The sequence below is a fragment of the Citrus clementina genome, unplaced genomic scaffold, assembly GCF_000493195.1.
Source record: "Citrus clementina cultivar Clemenules unplaced genomic scaffold, Citrus_clementina_v1.0 scaffold_5, whole genome shotgun sequence".
NCBI classification, from domain to species: Eukaryota; Viridiplantae; Streptophyta; class Magnoliopsida; order Sapindales; family Rutaceae; genus Citrus; species Citrus x clementina.
The window spans coordinates 17,718,878-17,736,617 of record NW_006262201.1 but is presented as its reverse complement, the minus strand read 5'-3'; the positions used below and the strand labels follow the sequence as shown (position 1 = coordinate 17,736,617).

Below are 17,740 nucleotides of genomic sequence, written 5' to 3'. Positions count from 1 at the left end.
GTTTAATTGTAGATGAATCACGTGATGAATCGAAGAAAAAACATATGGCTATAGTTTTGAGATTTGTTGACAAAGATGGTTTTGTGCAATAACCTTTTTTTGGACTTGTTCATGTCTCTAACATTTATGTAGTGACCTCGAAAGATGGGATATACTCTCTATTGTCTCATAATAATTTAAATATTCAAAATATTCGAGGGCAAGGATATGATGGTACAAGTAATATGTGGGGTGAGTGGAATGGTTTACAAGCTTTAATTTTGAAAGATTGTCCATATGTTTACTACATTCATTGTTTGGCTCATCGACTACAATTGGCTTTAGTCGTGGTATCTCATGAGATTGTTCTTATTCATCATTGCTTTACTAAACTGACTTCTGTTGTGAATATTGTTGGTGCTTCTTGTAAGCGCAATGATGAACTGAAATGTGCTCAAGCTATTGACATTGAGTACATGATTTCCATTGATGAGCTTGAGAATGGGAGAGGGCTTAATCAAATTGGCACTTTACAAAGGCATGGGGGTGCTCGATGGAGTTCTTACTTTAGATCAGTCTCCAATTTAATAAAAATGTTCAGTGCAACATGTTTTGTTCTACTAAATATCATTGACGATGACACTAATGCTTTCCAACGAGGAGATGCTAATGCTGCATATGAGGTAATGACTACTTTTGAGATTGTCTTTATCTTGCACTTACGAAAGAAATTATGGCAATCACTGATATACTTTGCCAAGCTTTGCAATCTAAATCTCAAGATATTTTACATGCTATGCATCTTGTTTCATCAACTAAAGCACTTATTCATAAATTTAGAGATGATGGGTGGATTACTTTGCTTGATCAAGTGAAATCATTTTGTGAGGCAAGAAATATAGATATTCCATAAATGAATGCTCATTATGTTGCAAGATAAGGTCAAGCTCGGCATCAAGAAGATAACTTTACTGTTGCTGAACATTATAGGGTAAATTTGTTTTATGTTGTTATAGATTGCCAATTACAAGAGTTAAGTAGTCGATTTAATGAACATGCAGTGCAGTTGCTTATACTTAGTTCAGCACTTGATCCTCGTGAATGTAGGGAGTCGTTTAGAATTGGTGATGTCTGTCAATTGGCTGACAAGTTTTACCCAACAGACTTCATAGACATTGATAAAATGAATTTAAAAATTCAACTTGAGCATTATGAGTACTATGTAGTTCAACATCCAGAGTTCCAATGCTTGTCGACCATTTCTGACTAGAGCCAACGGTTGGTAAGTACTAGAAAAGGAACAATATTCCCAATTGTCTATAGAATAATTGTTCTTGTGCTAACTCTTTCAGTGTCTACTTCAACTACGGAATGATCATTTTCGGTTATGCGTATAGTAAAGACAAGACTTCGTAATAAAATGGAGGGTAAGTTTCTTACAGATTCATTAATTATTACATTGAAAGGGAAATTGCAGAAAAATTAAGTATTGAATCAATAGTCAACAAGTTTCGAGATTTGAACGAACGTCGTGTTCCATTTTAATGTTGGAGATCCTGATTTTGGTAGGTTTAGTATCTTATGTTAAGAATATTTTGTTGCTTGAGGAAGCTTTTTCCCTCTACAGTTATGATGGTTTTTGTTTAAGTTTTTATTTTCTTTTTATAGCTTCCGTACTTTAAGACTTGGAATTTTGTATGGGTAAAGGCTCTTTTGCTTTATAATCATCTTCCTTAATGAATTATAAATGTAAATGTTTTTCATATAGTATCTTACTATTTTTTTTTGGATGATTTGGTCTGGTTGTAATTTATTATTTCTAATAACATCAAAATTATAAGTTTAAATTTGGCCCCCTTAAAATTTCCTCCTGAGCTCCGCCCTGAACCTTCGATTCTGCCCAAGATCACAAACCAAATTAAATAAGATGCTTCAAGATCAGTGACAGCAGAAGCTTAACAAGATGGAATCAACAAAGTAGATGATGATCAACCAATAAAGAATCAGAGAACAAAAGATTAATGAAATCTAAGAACAAGAAGACTTTTAACGTGGTTCAACTAGATCTCTCTAGCTTACATCCACGAAAAGGCAAATATGATCAGATTTTACTGACTCTCAGGATGAATTACAGAGCAACCACAAAGAGTTTAGATCAAAGATCAAGGCTGTCTATTTATAACCAGCCTTCTCTCTCTATACAACTCTCTTCTCTCTTGAATCAGTTGCATTAGAACCAGCTATTATATATTTATATAACAGGTTTTCAACAAACCCAGAAAATCCCAGCAACGCACGTGAAACTCATGTACCATAACTGTATTTTAACAAACCAATTAAGCTGTCAAAATACACGTGACTTTCACATGCTTTACTTAAAGCTAAACGGCAAGCTTACATATTGTTTCAGCGAGTGTTATCAATAATGTATGATTCAATGCTGTTCAGCTTAAGTGTACCCAGCTTCAAAACACAAAGCTTCTTGTCGTTTTGATTATCTAGAGTTGCTTCACACACAACAGCATCTATTTTTAGGTGTCCGGTTGCAGCCTTAAAACGATTGTTACCACTCGCTGTGTTGTTTATTGACATCTTAAGTAGGAAAGAAATTTAACAAGAAATGTAATTATTGTTGTTTTGCTTGTGGTATAGCAGCATAGCACTTACATGTTTTAGACCTTTAAGACGATTTTCATGTGGGGACCCAAAATGTGATAATACTATACAGTAGTTGCTATAAATATATGCATTATTTTAATATAAAAAACAATTAATGAATTATACAATGACTTGCAAAGCTAAAAAAAAGGTGACATTGTGTATAAAAAAGAAAAATAAATTACATTGGAATATTGGCAACTAAAATATATGCAGCTACAACCCAAGCAATTGGATGGTAACAGTGAAAGAATCTCTAATCTTCAGTGGCCAAAACCCAACTGGTAGATACTACACAAGCCATCGTCAATTCCATGACCTTCAAATGAATCAACAAGCAAGCTTAGAATTAGAGGAAACAAATATTCAGAGCGACATGATACAAGAATAAATTGGTAAACAATCTAAATAAACTGGTAAACAATCTTTCATGAAAAACATCCAAACACAGTGTAGCGCATCAAACTTTTTGGGGTTCATTCAAAAGAAAAAAAAGGGAGTACTACTGTATTACTAGGGATGGAAATGGAGCAGGTTGGGGATAGGGATCATAATCCCCAAACTCGAACCCAAACTAGAAGTAATCCCCATATATACCTGAAAATTTTTAATTGGCAGTAGTTTGGAGATATGACCAATAATCTCCAAATGGGGGCGGGATTAAAATGGAAACCTGATCTCCATTTTTTTTAAAATTAATAATTCTGAATATTAGATCCTTCAAAAAAATTAATAATTTTGAAAATAGAAGTACAAATGAGCAAATTAATAGTGCAAACAGCATTTCAACCGAACGAATTCAGCCAGCAAGCACATCCATAGTTAGTAATAAGATTATCTCTAACACAAAACTGATTGATGATCATCCATCAAGCATATCCATTATAACAAATCCAATATCACTGAACAAACCTGTATAATAATTTCTAGGCCTAATGGAAGGAACATTCCACTTAGTAATATTCAAACAACTTTCACAGAACACGGCCCCGTCGCAAGCGAAGGCGGAAAATTCTAAAATTACCTTGATTGATCAAATGGTAGCGCTGGCGGCGGCGGGTGGTTGGGTCCGGTGAGAAATGAGAGCGCCGGCGAAAAAGGGTTAGCGGCTTGCGGTAAAGCAAAATGTTCAATTTGGCACAAGCAAGTTCCTTTAGAATTTCAAAGGCTGCCAAGATCTTGCCAAGCAAAGGGTTTTTATCACGTTCTAGCTCTATTCAATCATTTGTTTGCAGTTGATTTATGTTGAGTGATTTTTTTTTTCAATTTTATATTCAATGTTCAATTTTTAATTTTATTTTTTGCAGAAAGTGCCATTCATCTCTGATGATTTAGAATTGGAGTACAAAGGGAAAGACAAATACAATTATGGTTCCAGTGTTTTATGGAAATGGTGAAGTGGGACAACTACTCTCTTTAAACAATTTATTTTACCCTACCATGTATCTAATTCTCCATTGAAGAAACTTGTGCTTATTTGTGTTTTATATTGTTCTGTTCAGAATATTTTTATATCCTCATCATGTTTCTGGAAGAAAATTGGAAAAGTTCTGTCAGAAAGACTTAAATGGCTACACTCGTCACCTAGTTTCAATGTAAGAAAAAACACAAATCTCTTTTCAAAAAGTCCACAATGAGCTACATAACGGGCTAGTAAAAGTGAAAAAATAGAACTAAATTCACCATTCATCAATAAATTACAGGTTCTCTTTAGATGTTACGTTTTTCTGTATAAATTCCACTAACTAATATCCAATAAGTTCATTTAAAGATCGTGAGACTGAATTTGTAGGATTGGCAACCAATAATAAAGAATCAATATAAACTTAGCAAACTGGTTGAACAGAGAAACTAATCTTGTAGCGGAAAACTGTCCTAACCTGCAAGTCCTAACTGCAGAAGAAATCACATCTTTCGCCAAAATTGCAAGCCGGCTCTCAGCCAGAACTTTAACTAGCTTAATTGCTTAAACGACATTCATGCCTATTGCACTCGCTTCAACCCAATCGAATCTTGCTGTAGTTTAGTATTGAAGTCTCCGTTTGCTGAAAGCAGTTTCCATTCCTAAAATGCAATTCATCTGAACCCCAAAGTTCAAATCTTCTTTGTAGCTGGGGACAGGGCAAAGGGAACACCTGACCGTTAAAACCTGAAACAAATCGACATTGCCATTTCACCGATGGGGCTTGAACTAATAAACTAACATTTTTCATGCAGATCTCTTCAAATTGTGTACCTATAATGCCTGCCAGTACTGGGGCTTTTGTTGTATTTACACTGACCACATTAACAAAAGAAATACCGCTTATTTTAGGAATAGCCTTGGGATCCCATCCTTCTTTGGGATGGCCATAGAGCCTCGACTGATCTTTATAGGTATCTTGACTCTCTCCATTTTTATATTCCTTATGGTGATATTTTCAATATTCCCCCTCTACCTTAGTCGGTCTTTGTAAGAACCCTGCTGCTGCATCCAAACATCCAAATGATTTACAGTTACATTAAAAATCCTTCCAGACATCTCCCTACCTATTCCAACTCCTGAGCAAGTTGGGGTAGTGCCCGAAACTCTCCTCACTGCGATGTTTGAACTTGGCCGTGCCATCGCAATACCATCATGGTCCCACCCGCTCTTCACTGCCACCAGACCATTTCCGCTTTCAATGTAACAGTCTTCAAACACACATTGGTGCTCGAGTCTGTATAATGTTATCTATAGGTTTGTAAATCAGAAGCCTAAAAGACAGTGATGACCAGAAGAGGGGGGTAGAAATAAAAAAAAGAATAAGGAGAAATTTTTTTTGTCTACCTGGGTCAAGACCATCAGTATTTGGTGCACTAAGAGGAGACAGGACCGTCATCCCTTTGACAAAACCATTCCTCAAACAAACGCAATGCTGCTGATTAGCGCTCAGGTAAGTAGATGATTCAAAAGTGTTATTTTTCTGTTACACATTAAAAAACGTTGTTTGGTTAATTTACAAATCAGAAAGAACACAAGGTATTCAGCTTAATTTCAAATATTAAACAATAAACTTGAATACAACCGGCACTATTGAAGACATAAACAGATTAAAAGAAAATAAAATTGAGAATAAAAAATATCGAACCTGCAGTAAACAGGGTGGATAGTCCGAGAGGGAGAATTACAGAAGGTGAGATTAGAGATTATTAGGATATTGCTAGAGTTCATCAGTTCCACGAGATGGCCTCTTGTGTGCTTCAGTGTGCTGTTCCACCATAAATCCCACCGCATCTGTCCTTGACCATCAATCGTTCCATTATATCCTGTAAACGAAAATAACTATCTTATATACTTGATAATTTCGTGGACCCAAACGATGGTGCTAATTCTCAAGGACTAAAATAAGAATTAATAACAAAAGAAGCTCACATGATATAATGATCCAATTAATATGTAATTAGCATTTTCTTTTCCATTCCCTTTTTAAATGAGACACCAAACAATCAAAAGTAACAATTCTCCTGTCTCTTCTCTTTTCATCTCCTTTTTACATTTTCTTTCTTCATGCCTTTCTCTCTAAACTATTTGAGTTCCCAGGGTCTTCCCCCCCCAGCCCAAAACAAATAAACTTTTACCAATTCCAAGTAGGGATGGCAATTTCCGGGTCCGGGTCCGGGTTTGGCTGTTCCGGATCCGGACCCAGACACAAAATTCTTATAACCGGACCCACATTAAACCCGGATTTTTTAAATCCGGGTCCGGTCCGGGTTCAACCTGGAAAAATTCGGGTTTCCGGATTCTGAGTTTTGAACCCGGATTGCTTTATTTTATTTTTTTTTTGAGAGACCATATGGCTTACTTTAACAAGGCACAGGGGATGGTGGTTTAATGTTTTAATGTTTTCCCCAACAACACATTACAAAATTCTTCCTAGAATGGTTCAATAAAATTTGATGGATAAAAGGCAAAAAACAAAACATATAACACATCACCAGACTACTAGAACCAAATTGTTTAACTTTGGTTTATCAAAATTTGCTGGACACAGGGCAAAAAAACAGAACATATAAACACATCCAGAACCACCAGACCACTAGAACCAAATTGTTTAACTTTGGTTCATCAAAATTTACTGGACACAGAGCAAAATAACAGAACATATAACACATCCAGGTTCTAAAACAAATACAACACAAATACACAATATAAAATCTAAAATTCAAAGTTTTAAATTAATAAACATCCACAAATACAAATCCATAACATAATTCTACAATTTAAAGCTCAAATTTCCAGCCACTGCCCACTAGTGCTAAAGACTAAATTGGATGTGCTCAAATTTCCAGCCACTGCCCACTAGTGCTCAAATTTCCAGCCACATTATAAATCATGAATTCAAGAAAATCGTAGGACTGCAGGCTGCAGCAAATAAGACATTATACCTCTAAAGCTTTTGGTACTCCAGAAAATCGTAGGACTACAGCAAATCAAAACAAATTAAGTTAGCAAAATATATTGTCACTATGATATAGCAATGGAAGATGCAAACATCACATGGGCTGAAACTATAACTAAATGAAACGACAACCCTAGAAGTATCATAGTTGTAGAAAGATATAGGACCATTATCAATGTATAGCAGTAGAATGGTTAAAGTCATGTTATGACATTAATCTCGTTTGAGCTTTTACACTGCTAATCTGATGGAAATCATTGATGGTTGTGCAATAACCAATGAAAGTCCATTACATAACAATGAGAAAATTGTACTTTTAGAATATACCAATGTCAGCTAGCCAACTACGCTAGACATATCAAGCAGAATAAAATGTTAAAAATGCTACAACCACTAGAAACTGTCTTAAGAAATTAATCAGTCAGGATACTAGCAATACAAGCAAATAAATGTTTCAAGAATGCAGTCAAGCAGTAACATTACGTGGAAGATTACAACACCAAAGTGGAAAAAGTCCCCTGTTGAAACTGCAATAAAACATGGACTTTTAAATAAACATAATTGAGAAGGAAAAAGTTAAGATCAAGTATTCAGGTAACAATACCCAGCAAGCCCTTCAGTTTTATACACTTTCGGAAATCCATCACTTAAAACAAAACAAAACATCCTCAGCCCTCAAATGTCCAACACTCCAACTCTTAATGCACAAAACCAACAATGCAAAGCTCAAACCAAAAACGTCTCCTTGTGCCAGAAAAACAAAGAACAAAAAGAGGCAAATAATTCAGAAAAAAAAAGCTTATAATTAGTCAAGTGCTCTCATATACAAAGAAAACCATGTCTGAGGGAAAATCACATTGTGCCGAAGCAATACAAGCTCAACTCAAAGCATAACAACACGGAAATTGCAAAGAGGGAAAATCAAAGTGTAATAGAGCATAAATTGTAAAGAGAAAAGCCGAGAGGCCCGAGACTCACAAATATTCACAGCGGCAGCTGAAGTATATGCTGATGAACACAGAACAACCGCGACTGAAGTGGATTTCAACCCTTTTTGCTGGCCGCGACAGAGTGAGAGATGAGACGAATGATGCTGATGAGTGATGAAACGAACAAAGCCTCACCGTGAAGGTGATGAGAGGCCACGCCGCGAAGGATCTGATCTGATTTGAAGAAGAGATTACAGGAGAGTTGAAGAGAGAGTGAGAGAGATTAAGTGAGGACTGAGGAACGAGTCACGGCTCACGGGTGAGAGAGATTGAGAGAGGAACGGATTACGGATGAGACTTGAGAGATTGAGAGGAGAAATTGCAGATTTACAGTAGAGTTCAGTATAGTTGAAGAAGAAATTTCGAGAGAGGAAGAACGACGAACGAGAGAGATCTAGATTCTAGGGTTCAATTTTGTTTTTTTTTTTAATTTTTCTATTTATATTTACGGATTTAACGATAAAAATTAATATTAAAATAAATTATATCCGGGTCCGGGTTCCGGATTTGCGGGTTCACTTGAAACCGGATCCGGACCTGGAAATATGCGGGTTGTCAAAAACTTATCCAGATTCCGGATACAAATTATTTCGGTGAGGGTTGAACCCGGACCGGATTTTCCGGGTTCAATCCGGGTCCGATCCGGGTCCGGTTTGGTTGCCATCCCTAATTCCAAGCATAATACTCGTCATAAAAGGACAAATGTGAAGCATATGGGCAAAAATTATTTCTAGGGGATAAGTGTAAAACAAACAAATGATATCATTATTTTACCGTTAATTTAAAAAATATACAGTGTGGGAAGAATTTTTCCTTCTACAGCAACCTGGAAATAGAGAAGCATCAAAAGATCATTTATTGATGTAAACAATCCATTAGTCCCATTATCATTAAACAATCCCATTTAGTCATCCACAACATTCAAGATAAGCCAATTGTATTCTCCTCAATTTGGAAAAAGTCCGATTAATTTTTCAATACTGGATCATAATATTCAAAGTTAGATATTATCAAAGGCATCCCGCATCTTCTTTTTTCTTGTTTCATTTACCTACTTTTTCATTGTGAAAGCATTACCAGACATTGTTTATGCATTCAAATATAATAATTAAAATTCATGTGCTTAATATACCTGTCATAACGACGTTGGTCAAATGATCCACATGAATTAGGCTAATATGTCTCCCTACTAATCTCTCCCTCCCTCTGCCATAAGAAGGCAAAGGATCTATGATAGGCCATTCATCCATGTCCTGTTAATAATAGAAAGAAACAAATTAGAAACAAAACAAAACAAAATTATTTATAAGCTGAACAATGGAACCATAAACATTTTTTTTTTCTTTTGAACACATGGAACCATAAACTTGATCACTTGCATAATGCTGGACACTAGCCACATAACCAAATCCTTTGTATGTATACATACAGACACACACACACACACACACACACACACACATATTTCATACACATTCATATAAAGGAATAGGAACAAATTTCATACATTATTATGGTGGGTCCCTTTAATTCGACCTTAAATGTGAAAACAAATAAAACCAGAGCAAACCAACGTTCTTTGTCCTTTAAATTTAAAGAAAAAAGGTGGCAGAAAGGCCAAAATGAGCGCAAGAACCGTGACCAAACCAAATACACATTAGAATATTTGATGCCCCATTAAATTAAATTCTTCATTTCACCTTTTCAAACCCTTTTCATCTCTCAAATTTCAATTAGAACTAAAATAAGCTTGAAAAAAAAAAGCTAACAAAATCCTATTGTAATTCATTCACATCATCATTTTGACGTTTCATTACGAGTTTAACGTTTCATATTTTCGGTCATCTCATTCATATTTGTATCTCATTATCTAATCACTCAAAATAATAATGATGATTAAAAAAAAAAAAGAGAGAGATTATTTTAAGAGTAATGATACAGCCACAAACTCTTGTACAAACTTATTTTGTACAAACTAATGTGGCATGATAAGATTGGTTGAATTAAATATCACTTGGCCCACATAATTTGTTTTTATTAATTTATATTTTCATTCAACCAATGAATTAATGCCACGTCAGTTTGTATAAAATAAATTTATACAAAAGTTTGTGGCTGTATCATTACTCTTATTTTAATTCCTGAGAGCCTAAAATGACAGCGCCTTTTTGAAGAAACAGCGTGAAGTTACTGGTGAGAATGAAGCTTCCGGTGAGCCACAGGCCTTCCGGAACGTTCAACTGGGTCCCACCTTTGTCGCCGAAGGCTTGCACGTACCGAACCGCTTTCCGGAACACTTCTGTAGTCGACGTCGTTCCGTCTCCAACTCCGAAATCCTTTATCGACATCACCACTTTTCTCTTCGGCAAGTACTGATCCCCCGGCAACCCGGCGACACACGTGGCCGGGTTGAATAACGCTCCCTCGGCTCCCGAGAAACCGACCCGTCTGAGCGACAAAACGGGCTTCTTTGTGATTTGTAAAGAGAGGATTTTTATGAGAGTGACGATTGGCACAAGTGTCGCCCGTGATGGCCTGCTGAAATTCCCCTTTAGCTTTTCTAATTTCATTGCCTTTTCTTTTTGCATGCATGTAACAAACCAAAATAATAATTATGAGTAACGAAAATTAAGTATTATTTTCTATCTTATTTTTATTTAATTTTGCATGCGTGAGAAGGAAAATAAGAAAATATAACTAAGAAATAGAAATTAAAATTTTTTGATGGTGTCCTTGAGAGAAAGGAAGTTGTTTTGTTTCTTAATTTAATTAAGGATACGTGAAGGAGAAGAATTGGAAAGAAGGTGAATGGGTCGATGCGTTCTGCGCTTACCGGCGTACTTCAGCATGGAATTGAAAACGTGCGATGTGTCTCTCCGGTTTGGAAACTACAAAGGAAAACTTCAATCCGGTTTTGATTAGTGTGCGGCCGGTCGTGTTCTTGTCCAACATCAATCCCACAGTTTATTGATACGTATGTAGGGTCCTGTTGAATTGGACTGTGTGGCGATAGATTATTGGTTTCTAAGTTTGTGTTTTTGTACAGGAAAGCGGTGGAAAGCGCCGATATTCACGGGACGGGACTCGTCGAAAATAATTTCATTTTGGAAATGAGTTATTAGTTTTATGAGTTTTTATTGCGTGTTGAGCATGCATTGAGGTTGCTACGCAGACGAAGAACATAATCACGTCGAGACGATGATTAAGATAAGGAACTTTTTATCTTATATTATTATGTAAGTTACATAATTTTTTCACAATTATTTGATAAAAAATCAAGAGTTGTGGAAATATAAAGTAATAAAATCATGTTATTTTTACAACCGTTGGATTTATTGAGTGTTGAGCATGAATTGAGGTTGCTACGCAGATGAAGAACACGTCGAGATGATGATTAAGATAAGAAATTTGTTTCCTTACATTATTATGGAAGTTACATAATTTTTTTACAACCATTTGATGAAAGTCTAATGATTATGAAAATATAAAGTAATAAATTCATGATAATTGTTTTCTAATCTTAAAGCTTATAGTGCTGTTAATGATTCCCATTTCCCAGCGTTGTAAGCCAAATCTTATTTTGTGGGGCATGATGGCTTTTTGGAGTATGGAGCTTTCCAACAACGTTCCTGTAGTAGTTCCTCCTCTGTTTTTTATTCTTCATAATTTATTTTTGAGTTCACGATTTCACTACTTCAAGAACCATAAAATATTAAATGACTACAATATTTTCTATCACTTTATTACTATAATTTTACAAAACTTTTTACTTTATTAATTTTTCGTTAGGACTGTTAGTTGATCAGTTAGTTGATTAGTAAATTATTAATTTCACTCTTTATATAAAAATTCACAAATAAAGACATTAAATAATAAACATAAAATTATTGTTATATCCATAAATTATTAAATATTAGTTTAACCATGAATTTATGAATAACCCTAAATTTATTATAACTATAAAGGTGTGAAGTGACAAAAATACCCCTAAATATTTTTGTTAAAAAATGCTAAAAAAAACTTAAATATGGAAGTGTTCATTATGTAGATAAGCTCTAGGTATTTTTTTTTCTTTTTTGAGAATATATTATGTTGTTTTTTAACAAAAATATCTAAAGGTACTTTTGTCAATTCGTTACTTTTATAGCTAAAATAAATTCAGGGTTATTAATTAATTCATGGTTAAAACTTTTATTTAACAATTTAAAGGCATAACATAGTTTTTTTTTGTCTACTGTTTGATACTCTATTTGTGTATTTATCATAAAGGGTAAAATTAATATTTGAATAGTCAACTAGCTGGTCAGATAATGATTTTATGGTGCGTTTGGTGGGCCGCATAAGACTGCATAAAAGTACTGTTTTGTATTAAATTAATGCACACTCATGTTTGGCACCAAAACCAACACACATAGCATTGCATTAAAGGAATTGCCGCATTAACTAAGTTAATGTGGCAACTGCTGCTTGTTTGTTTTTTTTTTCTTCCCTTTGGCTTTTGCAACTGCCGCTTGACTTTTGCTTTTGCTTTATAATAATAATACTGATGAAGACTGATATTTTGTACAATATTATTATAATGTAACACTAAACATTATATAATATTATTATAATACATTGTACAATAACAATGTAGCGCCAAACATTATACAATATTATTATAATACAGTGCTAATGTAATACAATATAATACAATACACCTGCATTAAAATAATGTAATATAACATAATACAATACAGTGCACCAAACACACCCTTAATAGAAAAGAAGTAAAATGAAAGATTTTACAAAATTATAGTAATAAAATGATATGCAACAATACTTCTTGTAATCATTTGATATTTTATAATTTTTTAAATAGTGAAACAATAATAAACATTTATTTTTATTTGTTTTTTTATTCTTCATAATTTATTTGTTATTTATTTATTTATTTATGATTATCACTATATGACTCTCATTTTATTTTAGCATTTACCTAGTAAATCGAGACTTTAGGTTAAATTTTACGTTTGAATTTTAAATATGGGCACATATTTGTTTACTCTTTTTATTTTGGACTAATGTTTGTTTAATCCTACATATTGAAAAATACTTTAAGCGACCCCTAATATTAAAAAATATTATACTTATATTCTTGTTTGTTCACTTAGTAATTCCCTTGCAATAATATTTTTAAAGATATTAATAAATTAAGTAATTATCTACCGACCATCTGATTTTTCAAGCTTTTTAAAAAATATACAAATCTTTTATTTCTCTACAGAAATCTACTAAAAGTTTATAAAGTGTTTCATTACTGTCTTAACTTTGTGAAAATGTTGCTGATATCATAGGACTAAAATAGTCATTTTACCTATGCATAAACAAACGAAGTCGTTCACCATTGGTAATCTGGGGCTGAGCTTCGAATTGAATTTGGATCGAATCTAAGAATCAATCAAATTGCAGAGTTAAAAATTAAAATTAAAATACAATATTTCCTTTGAATGAAAACAAAAGAATAGTGAGCGGGGATATCGACCACAAATGCTGCAAGGCTCTCTCTCTCCCATACCACTGCTATCCCTCCCACCACCACCTTTCTTTCATATTTTCTCATCAAGATACATTGTCACCACCACCGCATTCATCGCATTAAGAAATTTCAGATCCACTTGTCCATAACCTTCCACAAGTTGCTACCACGGGAGTTCACCGCCACCACCATCGCTCCAGCGGCCTCTTCTCCCTCAACTTTAAAGCTGATCAAGTCATCGTTGACATTGATCAGCCACCATGCCAAGCCTTCAACCTCCCAAGTAGCTACAGTATCGCCCAAGCCTCCACCCCGCCAACAACCACACAATTTATCGTTGCTTTATGCTCGCTCCTCTGCGCCGTAGAACCAGTATTATGTCTGCTGGGAAAATATGCTCTTTAAAAGCATATGTGTTTATTTAATTGTAATAAACTATTTTTCTGATTAATAAAATAAATGAGATATTTTATTCAAATATCTTAATTGCATTAATACTTGTATTAAAGTCCATTTAATCATATTATATGTATTTATGTGATCACCATGTGGATTCACAGAAGACATAAATACAAGTTATCTTATGATTAAATAAATTTAGTTCGCAGTTGATAAATAAAGTTGGGCACTTTATTTAGGTATAGACTGTAATAAATTCATTGAATGATTTGTCTTAATCATGTATGAATTTATTGATGTAGTACGACTACATTGAACAGGATCACATATGAGATTTAATTAACTTTGTAATAACTGTCAGACTTATTAAATCTCATAGGCGTTGATTTTACTGTAATCTTAATCTTGAGTTAATTATGATTTCATGATTGTAATTGTTATTCCATTTGAGTTACCAATGGGCACGACACATCCTTGTGGTCAAGATTACCCGGTATCTTGGTGGGAGCAATTATGAGTATTGGAGTTATGGATTAACAATATAGAATTTGTACAACACATCTCTTGATGGGTTTTCGGCACTTGATCATAGAATTCTCTGGCCAGAGTGTGTCAACATATTTAGTATGTTGAAAATGATCATTAGAGAAAACCAGTAAAGATCAAGGAATAAGATGTTATTAAATTGATTGGACAGTTGAGATGTCAATTTAATTAACGATGTGGTACAAAGGATTGTGCAGTAAAGAAATCAATGTGGCTTGGGACGAATTATTATTCGAGCATACAATTATGGAAGTCAGTTCCAATCTTTTAGTGGAGTAGATTTGGAATTAAATAATTGGGCTAGTTTAATTACAAGCCTAATTATTGTAGCCACTATTGTATGTTCCCAAATGATCCCCGGGTTAGCTCATTTAATTGACTGCACCACTACTGGACTAATAAGTAAGATAACTAGCGATTTGGGTCAAAAGCCTAAATATATCATTTAGTGGGAGGCTCCATTTAATTAGCTTTTGTATAAGGGGCCTTATGTTATTTTACAAGGTAGGTCCCCTATTGAAAAAGTAAATAAACGTGAGTTTTATTTAGGGCATTATTTGGAGCCTAGGGTTTTCACTAAAGGGAAATATATAAGGCTTATTTTTCCCTAAAGAAAAGATAGAAGCCACTTTATACAGATCAGAGAATAAGATTTTTCTCTCCATTGTTGAGAGAAAAATTTTCTCGTGCTAGTTGCTTTGGTAGTGATAAAGGCGCCCACACGTCAAGTGCAGATCGAACCTGAGTCATAACCTGGAAGATCATTGGTGACAGTTCGTGATCTAGCAAGCGTGGTGGTGACGGATCGTGATCTAACAGGAGTGGTGGTAGCGGATCGTGATCTAGGAGCCTAAATCATTTCAACGGAAAAAGCTAAATCGGATTTTCAAGGTACGATTTCTGGATTACGTATTCTTATATATTATATGAGAGCGATCTTCAAAAGGTTTAATAAAAATTTAAAAACCTAATTTTTCCCCAACAATTGGTATCAGAGCCATCTCATATTAATATATAAGAATTCCGTATGAAATTAATCTTGAAATTTATGTATTAGAGTGGCACAATTTATTCAGATATATATTATTTGTTTAATATATGAATAAAGCATGTTTTGGTTTGTCTTAATTCATGGTTAGATTTTCCGTTGTATTTTTCTTTGGATCTGTAACAAGAGGGGTGGTTTTTTATCACCATGTTTCCCTCTTGATTTATTTTACTGTAATTGAAATTTTGTAAAGCCAAAATTTGCGTTGAAAATTTGTAAATCACCGAAGCATCATCACTGGAAAATTGCGGAAACGTGCTGGAAACTGCAGCAACGAACCAGCACACGCAGCAGCGAGCGGCCAGCAGCACATGCTGCCAGCAGCGCGCGCTGCACGCGCAGCGGCCAGCAACCACGCTGCTAGCAGCGCGAGCTGCACACGCAGCAGCTGCAGCGCGCGCTGCACACGCAGCAACTGCAGCGCGCGAGCAGCAGCTGCAGCGCCCAAGCAGCAGCGTGAACGTGGGCTAGAGGCGCGGAGCGTTCTGGTTGGCGTCTTTCCGGCGTCGATGACGGCTGTCCGGTGTGGAAACAGTAAACAACGGCTGGGTTTTTGTGCTGGTGGCGGCTGGGGAAGAAGAGGAAAAGAAAAATGTGATTTTAGGGTTCCATGGTTTTTATCGTGGAGGTCCCTATAGTTTCATATTTTTCAGTTGGGCAGAAACATTTTTAATTTTTTGCATTTAAGTCCAAAAACCGTTTTGGACTTAAAGAATCCTAGTTTTAGGCCCAATTTCAATTAGGCTTAATGGATTAAAAATGCATAGATAAAATTAAATACATTAAATTTATTTTTGGTCCAAAAGTTTTATTTTAATAAAAATAAAATTAAAACTATTTATTTTATTTATTTCCTTTCAAAATTAAAATTGGACCAATTATAAATTTAAAAGCTCAATTTCCCCTAGTCCATTAACAAAGACAAACTTATGGAAGATGGACATTGACAAGAAGCCCAATGAAGATTAGGCTTAGGGTTAATGTATTTTTTCATTATTAGGAAAGCCATGAATTAAGATTATTTAATTATTTTTCTATATGTTATGTTTTGGATGATAACATGCCATGATAACATATCATATAGAATAGGTAGTGCCACTCTATGCATAATTATACATGTCATTCATTAATAATGAATCTCATTATATTGTTTGAAATTTGCACATGCTTAATAATATTTGATGTCATCTAGATAAAATTATAGAAAGCATGCAATTAACAATATGTATGTTTTAAAAAGGAAAAACCAATTTTAAAATATTGAGTGGGAGAGGGAAAATTCAAGATAATTTTCCCACGGGCTCCATTGTTAGTTCAATAATAAAATTATATATATACCTCGACTTCATGATACGGTGATGCTCCCTTCGGAGGGTATATATATTAGATATTTTATTTGATGAACTTCTTCAAAGATAAAATTGAAATATTTTTCAATCGATTGTTCACCCCAATGGTGACTATTGATATGAAAAATACGTAGATTGAAACAATGGTTATACACTCAACTAAAGTTTGTTATTAACCTTCCCAACGAAGCTCTGTTAACAAATTTAGGCCCAAAGGGATAACGATAATTATTTATCATGTCTTTACATGAAAGTAAATAATCTAATGGATAATTGGGTCTAGTAAGTGTTGACATGACTTCCCCAACGGATAGCTTGTCAAAGCGGTACTAGATTATCGTTACAATAAATTAAAATGCATTTATGGTTTTTTGCATTTTTGTCATTTATTGTGAATATTGTTTCAAAGTATTTATGCATGTTTATTTTGTTTTGTTTTTCAGAAAATGTCTTCCATCAACCCATTATTAATTATCCTTGTTAAAAATGAACTCACTGGCGAAAATTATTTAGATTGGAAACGCAATCTATTTAATATTCTCACTGCTAAGGGAAGCAAATATGTGTTGACCCAGCCTTGCCCTCCTGAACCATCGTTATACGATTATAGAAATCAGAGGGAGCCTTATGAGAAATGGTGCGAAGCTAACAAAATGGCTAAGCGCTATATATTGGCTTCGATTTCTGTGGAACTGCATAAGAAACATCGGAGCATGGAAACAGCCACTGAAATAATGGCTAGTCTTCATCAGATGTTTGGGCAAAATACCCATTTTGCCAGAGAAGCACATTAAAACGTATCACAGATACTAAGATGGAAGAGGGCACAAAAG

At 34.5% G+C, this 17,740-nt stretch overlaps 1 pseudogene; it reads right to left on the bottom strand.

Moving 5' to 3' along the window:
- Positions 1-4,634: 4,634 nt before the first annotated feature.
- Positions 4,635-10,635, bottom strand: LOC112097990 (annotated as a pseudogene).
- Between the last annotated feature and the right edge of the window lie 7,105 nt (positions 10,636-17,740).